Genomic DNA, 11,745 nt, shown 5'->3' with positions numbered 1-11,745 from the left:
TTATTTTGTTATATTTAATTGATATATTCATATTCCACAAATCCTCAAAGTACATTTCGTAATAAATCATTTTTACAATGAAATGAAAAAAGTGGAGGGGCCTACTGAAAAGCAAAGCTTGTAAGATGTAGACCCCCTATCAAAATCTTATACACGGGTAATATGATATAAGTAGAGTAAAATAATCAGCAAAATCCTATAAATTTATAAAGATATAAACACTGTAACACAAATGTATATACACTATATACAAAATTAAATATTGACTTTTAAATAATCAACACTACCGTGGATAAGTATGAAGTTCACAAAATATTCTTAAAGGTCAAGTCCACCCCAAAAAAATTGTTGATTTGAGTCGATAGAGAAAAATCAAACAAACATATGCTGCAAATTTCATCGAAATCGGATGTAAAATAAGAAAGTTATGACATTTTAAAGTTTTGCTTATATTTCACAAAACAGTTAAATGCACAACTCAGCAATATGCAAATGAGAGAGTCGATGATGTCCATCACTCACTATTTTTTTTTTTGAATTATACAATATTTCAATTTTTACACAGATTTGACAAGAAAGGACCAACTTAACTTAACCATAAACTGTTAAAATAATGGTAATTCTACATGTTCAGGGAGAAATAAAACTTTGTTTCACTTGACAAGGAGGAGAAAATAAGAATATTTCATATTTCATTTAATAAAATACAAAAGAAATAGTGAGTGGATGACGTCATCAGTCTGCCAATTTGCATACCTACGAGGATGTGCATATAACTGTTTTGTGAAATTAAGCGAAACTTTGAAATGTCATAACTTTCTTATTTTACATCCAATTTTGATGAAGTTTTCAGTGTTTTGCTTATTGGATTTTTCTCCTTTTTTTCAAATCAACTTTTTGTTGGGGTGGACTTGTCCTTTAAGAAAGGATCACCCGTAGTTCTTAAAGTCACTCGAAACTTAAACCTAGATTTGTGAAACACCCACGCACCATTGGCACGTTGCAGAAGAATTGCAATCTAACACAACTCCTAAAACGAATCGCAGCGGGATTATCAACCAATCAGACGGGCACATTTTTAACGTGCGTTTGTTTGTTGTTGTTGGGGGTGCCTCAAGCGCAAATTTTGCGTCCGAAGGGTGCTATGGGATTGGTTGATGGTCAATGCACACCATACGCATTTTTAACTTGCATTTGTTTGTTGTTGTTTGGGGCAGGGGCCGCGGAACGATTTTCTAAGTGGGGGGGGGGGGGGGCTGAGCCAAAAGTGGGGGGGAGCTGATCATGCAAAAAATCACAATCCTATGGTCATTTTTACGTTTTTGTACACGGTTTTGGAAAAAAGTGGGAGAGGGGGGGCTGAAGCCCCCCCCCCCGCTTCCGCGTCCGCGTCAAACGCAATATCTTCCGGAGGGTGCGACGGAATTGGTTGATGGACAATGCACACTATGCGCTTTTGTAACTTGCGTTTGTTTGTCGTTGTTTTGGGGGTGCGTCAAACGCAATTGCTTCCGGAGGGTGCTACGGAATTGGTTGATGGTCAATGCACACTATGCGCATTTGTAACTGGCGTTTGTTTGTTATTTTGGGAGTGCGTCAAACGCAATTGCTTCAGGAGGGTGCTACGGAATTGGTTGATGGTCAATGCACACCATGATACGCATTTGTAACTTGCGTTTGTTTGTTGTTGTTTTGGGGGTGTGGCAAACGCAATTGCTTCAGGAGGGTGCTACGGAATTGGTTGATGGTCAATGCACACTATGCGCATTTGTAACTGGCGATTGTTTAATGTTGTTTTGGGAGTGCTTTCAAACGCAATTACTTCCAAAGGGCCATACAGGATTGGTTGATGGTCAATGCACACCATACGCATTTGTCACTTGCGTTTGTATGTTGTTGTTTTGGGTGTGTGTCAAACGCCATTGCTTCAGGAGGGTGCTACGGAATTGGTTGATGGTCAATGCACACTATGCGCATTTGTAACTTGCGTTTGTTTGTTGTTGTTTTGGGGGTGCGTCAAACGGAATTACTTCCAAAGGGCCATACGGGATTGGTTGATGGTAAGTGCACACCATACGCATTTGTAACTTGCGTTTGTTTGTTGTTGTTTTGGGGGTGCGTCAAACGCAATTGCTTCCGGAGGGTGCTACGCCATTGGTTGATGGTCAATGCACACTATGCGCATTTGTAACTGGCGATCGTTTGTTGTTTTGGGAGTGCGTCAAACGCAATTACTTCCAAAGGGCCATACAGGATTGGTTGATGGTCAATGCACACCATACGCATTTGTCATTTGCGTTTGTATGTTGTTGTTTTGGGGGTGTGTCAAACGCCATTGCTTCAGGAGGGTGCTACGGAATTGGTTGATGGTCAATGCACACTATGCGCATTTGTAACTGGCGAGTGTTTGTTGTTTTGGGAGTGCGTCAAACGCAATTACTTCCAAAGGGCCATACAGTATTGGTTGATGGTCAGTGCACACCATACGCATTTGTAACTTGCGTTTGTTTGTTGTTGTTTTGGGGGTGCGTCAAACGGAATTACTTCCAAAGGGCCATACGGGATTGGTTGATGGTCAATGCAGACCATACACATTTGTAACTTGTTTGTTGTTGTTTGGGCCGCAGGGGCCGCGGAACGGTTTTCAAAGTGGGGGGCTGAGCCAAAAGTGGGGGGCTGATCATGCAAAAAATCACAATCCTATGGTCATTTTTACGTTTTTGTACACGGTTTTGGAAAAAAAAGTTGGGGGGGCTGAAGCCCCCCCCCCCAGCCCCCCGCTTCCGCGGCCCCTGTGGGGGTGCGTCAAACGCAATTGCTTCCGGAGGGTGCTACGGGATTGGTTGATGGTCAATACACACCACAAACTTAGACTTTGTTTAAAAATACTAATGGAAATCTAATGAATTCAATTCAAATTTTTCTATCAATATGATTAAACGTTACGACTCCCGAATACACATGAGATAGACAGGAAATACATACAAATATAATAATAATGATAATATGCATTTTGTATAGCGCCATCTATCTATCTATTCTTACTATTACTGTTAGTATTGTTACTATTATTATTACACCGGATTTAGTTCGAGCTGCCTTTCAGTGCTCGTGCATTCAATGAATTAATCCTGCCGGGGACCCATTCACCTCGCAAGGGTCGATTGGAGCATAGTGTCTTGCTGAAGGAAAACACGCCATGGCTAGGATTCGAACCCACGACCCTCTGTTTGAAAGGCTAGAGTCAGAACCACTCGACCACGGCGCGCCCACAATTCAAATTATCTTGAAATGAGCTTAACAATTATTTCAGGGGCGTATTGTACTTACTTTTCCTTTGCACAAGTCCAAAATAATGTTCGTCTCCCCATCACTGTGAATGGACACTAGATCGGAAAAACCAGGAGAATGATCGTCTTCCTGATCTTTCCAGTTGATGTTCCGACAGTTCGTCAGTGCTCGAGAAAAGTTGACTCTCTCATCAAAGTAACAATAAAGATTGCCTTCATACCATCCGAAAATATCTTGACAGCTCGAATTATCTGCTGTACCTGGAAAAAAAAAATCGAAGGAAACCCCACATTAATTCCTGTCATCAAATGTTTCGGTCACTGACGGATCCAGGGGGGAGGGGGCACATCCGGCTCGTGCCCCCCCCCTTGAAAGTCACAGCATATATTTTTAATTGCAATATGTCCTTCATACACAAGTGTTGCCTTTTTCTTTGTTTCTTGTCAAATTTTCTTCGGGTAAATGCTTTGAAAAATCCTGGATCCGCCCCTGGTGGCTGTTTCATAAAGCCGTTCGTAAAGTTACGAACGATTTTACGCACGACTTGAACATGTTCTTAGGTCATAGCTCAATTACATACAGGGATATCACATAGCACAAGAAAGGATCACCAGTCGTGCGTAAAGTCATTCGTATCTTACGAACAGCTTTATTGAACACCCCCCCCCCCCCCCCCAGGTTATGGTTACCAGCCATCTTGTCTCTTGATAGATCAGTAATAGGCCTACATAAACTCTTATATTTGCCAGACCCACACAAGCACAACCTCACGTCCACTGGCTCACTTACAATTAAAATGGCTAAAATAATGTTTGTACTGCATGTGCAAGTGCGTTTGTCTGTGAAGGTGAGAGTATGGGTGTGTGTTTTTGCATACGTGTTTGTTGGGTCGTTCATGTGAATGTTTGTGTGTCTTGACGATTCGTTTTATAAAACGAGAACCCCAGGGATCATGCACAATTAGAAGACAATGATTTTTTTCAACAAATACTGAACTAATAATGGATTAATTTGGCATAGGTCATCCAATTGCAATTAACGTAAATGTCTCTAAAATACTAAAAAGTTCAACCAATTGTAAAGAGATTCTTTGCTTATCTAAATTTTGAGGGATTGTGGGAATGGAGCATATTGACATTGTTAGCTTGAATGTTTTAAAGCTGTGCAAATACGGGTACGGATAATTGATTTTCCTGAATGGTGTTATGATTAGCAATGCAACTTGGAATTACTACCAAGGGTGTTTCATACCCCCAAAAAAATGTCCGTAAAGTTTTCGTGCTTTTTTTTGTCATTGTTTTGTGAGCCAACGTAATACTAGTAATACGGCAAGCATTAATTTATGGTGCGGCATGATTCGTTCTTTGTAGATTACTCGATCTTCGTGTTGCTACTTTGTATCATAAATGCCTGTTGTACTATTTTATTCATGTATATTCATCTTGTATCATGCGAAGTAATTCATGCCCGTTCTTCTTTTTCTACTTCATGCTCGCTTCTATAGCTCTTTTCTTCCCCTCTCTTCTATTTCTTTACCTTCTATGTATTAGCCCTTTCTTTTTGTATTCGTTGTTTAGTTGTATATTTTTACAGGCGTAGGCCTATCCCGGCACAGTCAAGCATCTGCTGCCTTCTGCGTTTTTTTACGCCTCCTTCCATGTGCATAGAAACTTAATTACATACATTGTTATATTACTATACAGTAGTATTGATTTATTTCATAATATGAAATTGGATGTAACCTGCGTAATGTCAATCGGAAGAAATAAATGTTTAATTGAATTGAAATATAATTTTTCCTCACGTTCATTGCAATGGGTCCCGTGGAATCCAGCAAAACAGTAACATTTGTAGCTCTCCATAGTCTCCAAACACCAGCCGTTCTCACATAAATATTCTATACAACCTAAGATAATAAATAAACGCCATAAGAAAGTTAAAATAATTTTTGAAATGACTACATATTATCCTTACATAAGTATTTACATAAAGAATTTTTTTAGGCCTAGAATGACACAAAAAATATAATTCTTGATATGAACTTCCCACTTTCTCGGTTGATCTATCACAACACTCTATATGACGGGAACCGGATCTCATTTGAAGGCCTCGATCTTCTAAAACTATGACGTTTTCATCTCACCGGATGGACTTTCAAGGGATTCCGCTAGATGTGTTGTCCTTGAGGGCGTATCACTGGTCACCAGGTCTGCTGTGCTCGTTTCTCCTGTCATCATCATTTCGTCAGTCAATAGTGATTCTGCAGCTAGAAATATGAACAAAAAATTACAATCACGATATATTATTATTTGTCCTGACATTACTTTTTTTATTTTGACAACGAAATTATATGACTAAGCACGTTAGTTTTTCAGTGATCATTGATTTTAAATCAATGACGCTAAACATCATTTTATGTAAAAAAAAAAAATATGTGAAATATATTACAATTCGTTGAATCAGTTTTATATTTTCTCACGTTCATTGCAGAGGGGTCCTTGAAATCCAGCAAAGCAGATGCATTTGTAACTTTTCATAGTCTCCAAACACCAGCCGTTTTCACAGAGATCTTCATCACAATCTGAATCAAAACCAAAATTAGAATGAAGTGATTGATATTCGTTTTCAATGCAAACGATTCAGATAGTCAGGACAAAATTATCATCTCTCTCCATTATGTTATGTACATCTACATGAGAGTAGATTTCAGAATATGTCGAGGACAGATAACAGACCATCTTGACCGTTCTGGACAGGAATACTGTGCAGGCTATCGTTTGATCTAAACAGTCCGCAGCGGGTGCAGTACGGTATTTTACGGCTATAGTGCGACAGACATACGGTCCACAACGGTCACTTAGTCTAGCTAGGCTGACGCAGGCGACCACCTAGTGTGCGAACACCTTTCGTGGATATCTTCCATGGTAATTTTTTGCAAGCTTTACTATTTCCCTAACCGAGGATCGAACCGCGGACTCTCATGTGTCTAGTCATGCACCTTGGACCACTCGGCAATTCCACCTCCGCTTGAAAAAAAGAATAGAAATCAAAGGCACCCGCTTTGTTGAGTACCTTTTCGCTTTCAAAAGAGGAATTTCTCGGCCTGTTTGTGGAGACACCCACATCATGCCAGTCGTTTGCCACCAATGAAGACTTGCAACATGACGCACAGAGCTATACTTAGATGTAAAATGTTCCATATTTGGAAGGTTTAGTGGTCCAAATGTTTTAATACAGGAAGTAATCGTTTATTCATAGGATTCGAAAACACAATAAGCATTATTCTGCAAGTTTGATAATCCGAAAAAAGTAAGGTTCCCATAGCTAATGAGCCATCTCCGTACTCCCGAGACTTACTTCATTCTCGGACAGACGAACCTTTGAAGTACGGAATGCTAATCTATTGTCATTATCAAGAACCTTCTGAATATCAAACTCAATATTATTGTCGGATTAACAAAACTTCGGGAAATGCAGCAAATCCTACTTTTCATTTTCTGACTTACCAAAATAGCGAACATTAGTGGTACATGTAATTTCTTCGTTTTTATGATTAATGACCTTTTGAAATATCGGGAGCGCTCGCATCATTTGGTTAGTGAAATACGTATGATCTTAGTGAATTCCTACAAACAAGCCTTAAAATGCCCCTCTTCAGGTCTGAATTTCCTAAATTTTCAGCTCGCGCTTCCCGCTCGCAATATTTGATTAGTGAGATGCGTATGTTAATCATGATTACAATGACTACAAGTGCTTCATGTGTAAGTCTAACAAATTTAGCAAGCGCTTGGCACTCGCATTAGATGACTATGGTGAGATATGTATTCTCTTAATGGATTCCTAAAATAGAGTCCTTAAAATCTCCCTGTTTAGGGGTCAACATAAACAAAAATGTCAGCTAGTGCTTCGCGCTCGCATCATTTGGTTAGTGAAATACGTATGGTCTTAGTGAATTCTACAAATAAGCCTTAAAATGCCCCTCTTCATGTCTGAATTTCATAGATTTTCAGCTCGCGTTCGCAATATTTCATTAGTGACATGCGTACGTTAATCATAATTACAATGACTACAAGTGCTTCATGCGTTTAGATGTAATTCTAACAAATTTAGCAAGCGCTTGGCACTCGCATTAGATTACTGGTGAGATATGTATAATGCTAATGGATTCCTAAAATATAGTCCTTAAAATCTCCGTTTTGGGTCAATATATACAACAATTTTAGCTAGCGCTGCGTGCTCGCAATGTTTAACGAGACATGCACGTATCATGATATAACAAAATTGTTATAATGTCCCTTTTTAGGTCTGAATACCAAGAATTTTCATCTCGCGCTTCGCGCTTGCATTATTTGATCAGTGGGATACATATCCGTTTAATGGCACTGTCCTTAGACTGTCTCTATTAGTGCATTCCTGGCACCTGAGCGCGCTTCGCGTGCTCACTAAGTGACTCAAATTTTTTGCAGGTGCCCCCCCCCCCCCCCCCATGCCGTGACCCACGGTACGCCACTGAACGGGAGTTTGCCGATTTGGCTTATGATTGTCGATTTTCAAAAGTTTTTGCTTTGAGTGTTTTGTTTTCAAGACGTTGATCGTGCTGCTTCATTGGTTTGAACTACTAATGTAAATGAAATAACTGTTTGTGCTTATCACCATGACCACTAGGCAAATCATTCAATTATTTGATTCTAAAGTACTTTAACCCTTTTTCCATAATGGGGTTTTGGTAAACGGAATCCATATTTGATACGAAATACGTGACATTTTGTGGCATTTTGTGGCAACTGAGAGCGCTTTGCGCGCTCACTAAGTGACTCAAAATGTTGCAGGTGCCCCCCCCCCCATGCCGTGACCCACGGTACGCCACTGAACGGGAGTTTGCCGATTTGGCTTATGATTGTCGATTTTCAAAAGTTTTTGCTTTGAGGGTTTTGTTTTCAAGACGTTGATCGTGCTGCTTCATTGGTTTGAACTACTAATGTAAATGAAATAACTGTTTGTGCTTATCACCATGACCACTAGGCAAATCATTCAATTATTTGATTCTAAAGTACTTTAACCCTTTTTCCATAATGGGGTTTTGGTAAACGGAATCCATATTTGATACGAAATACGTGACATTTTGCGGCATTTTGTGGCAACTGAGAGCGCTTTGCGCGCTCACTAAGTGACTCAAAAATGTTGCAGGTGCCCCCCCCCCCCCCCATGCCGTGACCCACGGTACGCCACTGAACGGGAGTTTGCCGATTTGGCTTATGATTGTCGATTTTCAAAGTTTTTGCTTTGAGGGTTTTGTTTTCAAGACGTTGATCGTGTTGCTTCATTGGTTTGAACTACTAATGTAAATGAAATAACTGTTTGTGCATGACCACTAGGCAAATCGATAATTATTTGATTCTAAAGTACTTTAACCCTTTTTCCATAATGGGGTTTTGGTAAACGGAATCCATATTTGATACGAAATACGTGACATTTTGTGGCAGATAGGTCCATTCATTACATGTAGGCCTATTCGCATCGCAGATACGTATGTATACAATGATAATGGAGTCAATACTGTATAATGAAATTAAACTCTGCAAACATCACAAGGCCTATACTGTACGCGACATAATACCCTTAATGATCTGTTGGGGAAAATGAAATATATTCGGATGAATGTGACTGGTGAATTTCATTCCACACATTACATAAAATTGGTAATTCTCATGAAATAAATACACCGGAAATGAATTGTAAAAAGACAAATTATGATTACATCTTCATAGATCATTGTGCTCCTTTTCACATACCTAGTCATCTAAGAAGTAAGTGCCGATAACCAAAGAAAGAAGATGTATATAAAGTCTTATAATTTACAACAACAAAAAAGTCAATTCAGAGGTAAATTGGATGTGGATTTCTTCGAAGGGACGCTGAAATTCGATGACAGATGCATGCACATCGCTGAAGAAATAGTAGTTTAACATATTATCTGAAACCAATGCAGGAATGCGGTTATTTGCTTTATATTCCACTTTGGAAACGATTTCATTTATACTGTGTAAATCCAATGAGCATGATGAGGGAGAGCAATAATTACACCTCAATGAACGTCTGAAATTATTTCATTTTCGGTATAACAATCCTTCGGATAAACGAACATTATGATGTATCTTACACTGTTAAAGCAGAAGACAAATTAAAAAACAGATTTTACAGAAAGAAATAACAAAATCTTTCTGTAAATTTTTATAACAGGAAAGACTTTCTTTAATTTTTCTACAATTTTACAAAACAGGTCTGTTTAAAAAAAGGGGGAACAGTTTTAATACAATAAATTTTGAAATTAACATACACCAAATGCCAATTTTCTGTAATTTTACACATATACATGTAAGATTACATGTGTTCTCGAGACTCTGCTGCAGGAATTTATTTTTTAAGTACAAATTTTCTATGTAAGTATCTTATTATTATCAAATACTTGACTTTCTTGATCCACTTTCTAGTCTCCTAACGTTAAAAAAACGACTGATATTTCCATGTTACACTCTGAGTACGATTCCTACTACGAAGATTATTGTAACAAGTATAATTAGACATTAACTTTCCCTCTTAACATATTTTACTTTCTCTATCCAAATGAAATTAGAGGCTGGTTTATATTTCCAAAGCTAGCTCAAAGACATGCTTTAAAGGGCGCACGAACCAACAGCCCTAATAGCCCCACCTCAATTCCTCAATGACTCCGATCTGGCAAGGTTCATTACCCACGATCCATCATTCTGAGCAATGTGGTCTCAAAATATAGCCCTACTTGAACGACAACACACCGATTTACTTCTCAATGCATTCATGTCGCAATAGATATGTTCCCAAGTAGCTTAACAAAGTAATTTTCCTCTCTAAACACTTCGGGGTTTCTCTACAAATAAAACTATAGGACAATTTATCCTCTTAATTTTTCAAAGTTATCTCGAATTGTATTTTTACGCATATTGCTGCTTTTTGTGAACCCTCGTCTTCACTGCTGTATTCCGTTCAACATATTACCTACTACCTGAACATGGCGTCATACACTGTAAAGGCCACGGACATACGTGGGCCTCAAAGTCTGTTTCGTGTTCTCAGAAAATTGAATGACATAAATGCTGTTACAATAATTTTGCAAGATACATAAACAGTGAAGATGAGGTATCAAACGATGATACTAGTCTCTATTCAGACGTAGTGCTTAAAAAATATAGGTTCCAGCCTCCCAATAGTAAATTGCCAATTCGTCCACTGCCATTATGCTCATCAACCTTCATTTAGTCTAATGCCATTTCGTCTAACAACCATTCAGTCCAGTAACCGTTTGCTCCAATCATCACGTCTTCTAATCACCAGTTCGCCTATGACCATTTCGTCTAATAACCAGTTGGTCTAGTACCCATTTTCTTTTCATTCTTTTCGCCCAATTAACACTTTTCCAATTAGAACAAATGATTTACTGACTAAATGGCTATTGGACCAACTGGTTATCAGACGAAATGGCAATTAGACCATGTGGATAGTGGACGAATTGATGATTGACCAAATGATAGTAGACGAGTTGGTAATTAGACCAATTGGCATTAGACCTATTGGAAATAAACCCTCCAAAATTAATGCTTTTTTGACAAATTTCCGAGGTTCAGAAACCGATTTTACAACTAATTAATGCAAATAAAAACCACTCTGTCCTTTAAAGCCCCCTCACACCTGACCGAATGTAGGCGGACGAAGGGTGACGAATGGTAAAATGAACGAAATGCACGCGAATTCAACGAAATTCAAATAAAATTTCCTTCAGATCATGCGATCAGTAACTGTTGACAAATTTTATCAACGAACGGTAAGCCAAGGAGAAATATGACATTCAAAGGATATCGATTTTTCGGTTCACCTCTTTGAGAAAATTGCTTCCGAAGGCGAGCGAAGTGTTGATATATCCCAATAAGACGAAGGAATAGTCACCAATGGTTTGATATGGCGTGCGATTAGAAACGAAGACGAGGGAATAGATCAGGCAAATTTGTTCGTTGTGTCATCGTGTTGCTTCGTTACGGGTTCTTTCGAGATCGGTCCACTTTGGCAAAAGCGCGAAGAGGGACTATGCGCGACAAAAACACACGAACGATAAACGAACGATTACCGCAGACTAAATAAGAGATGCGAATTCAAACAGATGACCAACGATTTTTCAATTCGTCGGGAAATTTTAAACATGTTCAAAATTTCCGCGCGAATTTGAATAATCGCAGCTGTTAGTTCAGAAGATGTACGAACCCAAACATGAAGGGTAAATATGATTTACCATTAGATACCATTGAAAACGATTTTGTAAAAAATGCCTTTCGCCAGCCATCGCAAGGCATATTTCAGGCAATTCGGTTAGACTTAAGTAAAAAGTTCGAGTTACATTTTGGTGCGCAGTTAAACGAATTCCTT

General features: G+C 38.8%; 1 long non-coding RNA gene across 1 annotated transcript; it reads right to left on the bottom strand.

Annotated features, from left to right (window-relative positions):
- Nucleotides 1-3,335: 3,335 nt before the first annotated feature.
- Nucleotides 3,336-5,533, bottom strand: LOC135157172 (uncharacterized). The gene is made up of 3 exons (XR_010296224.1): nt 5,435-5,533; nt 5,096-5,197; nt 3,336-3,551 (listed from the first exon to the last, which is right to left on the bottom strand). It is a non-coding gene; the product is annotated as an uncharacterized LOC135157172 (long non-coding RNA).
- Nucleotides 5,534-11,745: the final 6,212 nt, after the last annotated feature.

The sequence above is a fragment of the Lytechinus pictus genome, chromosome 17, assembly GCF_037042905.1.
Source record: "Lytechinus pictus isolate F3 Inbred chromosome 17, Lp3.0, whole genome shotgun sequence".
NCBI classification, from domain to species: domain Eukaryota; kingdom Metazoa; phylum Echinodermata; class Echinoidea; order Temnopleuroida; family Toxopneustidae; genus Lytechinus; species Lytechinus pictus.
The sequence above is the reverse complement of the archived record's forward strand: the minus strand, read 5'-3'. Positions and strand labels throughout refer to the sequence as shown.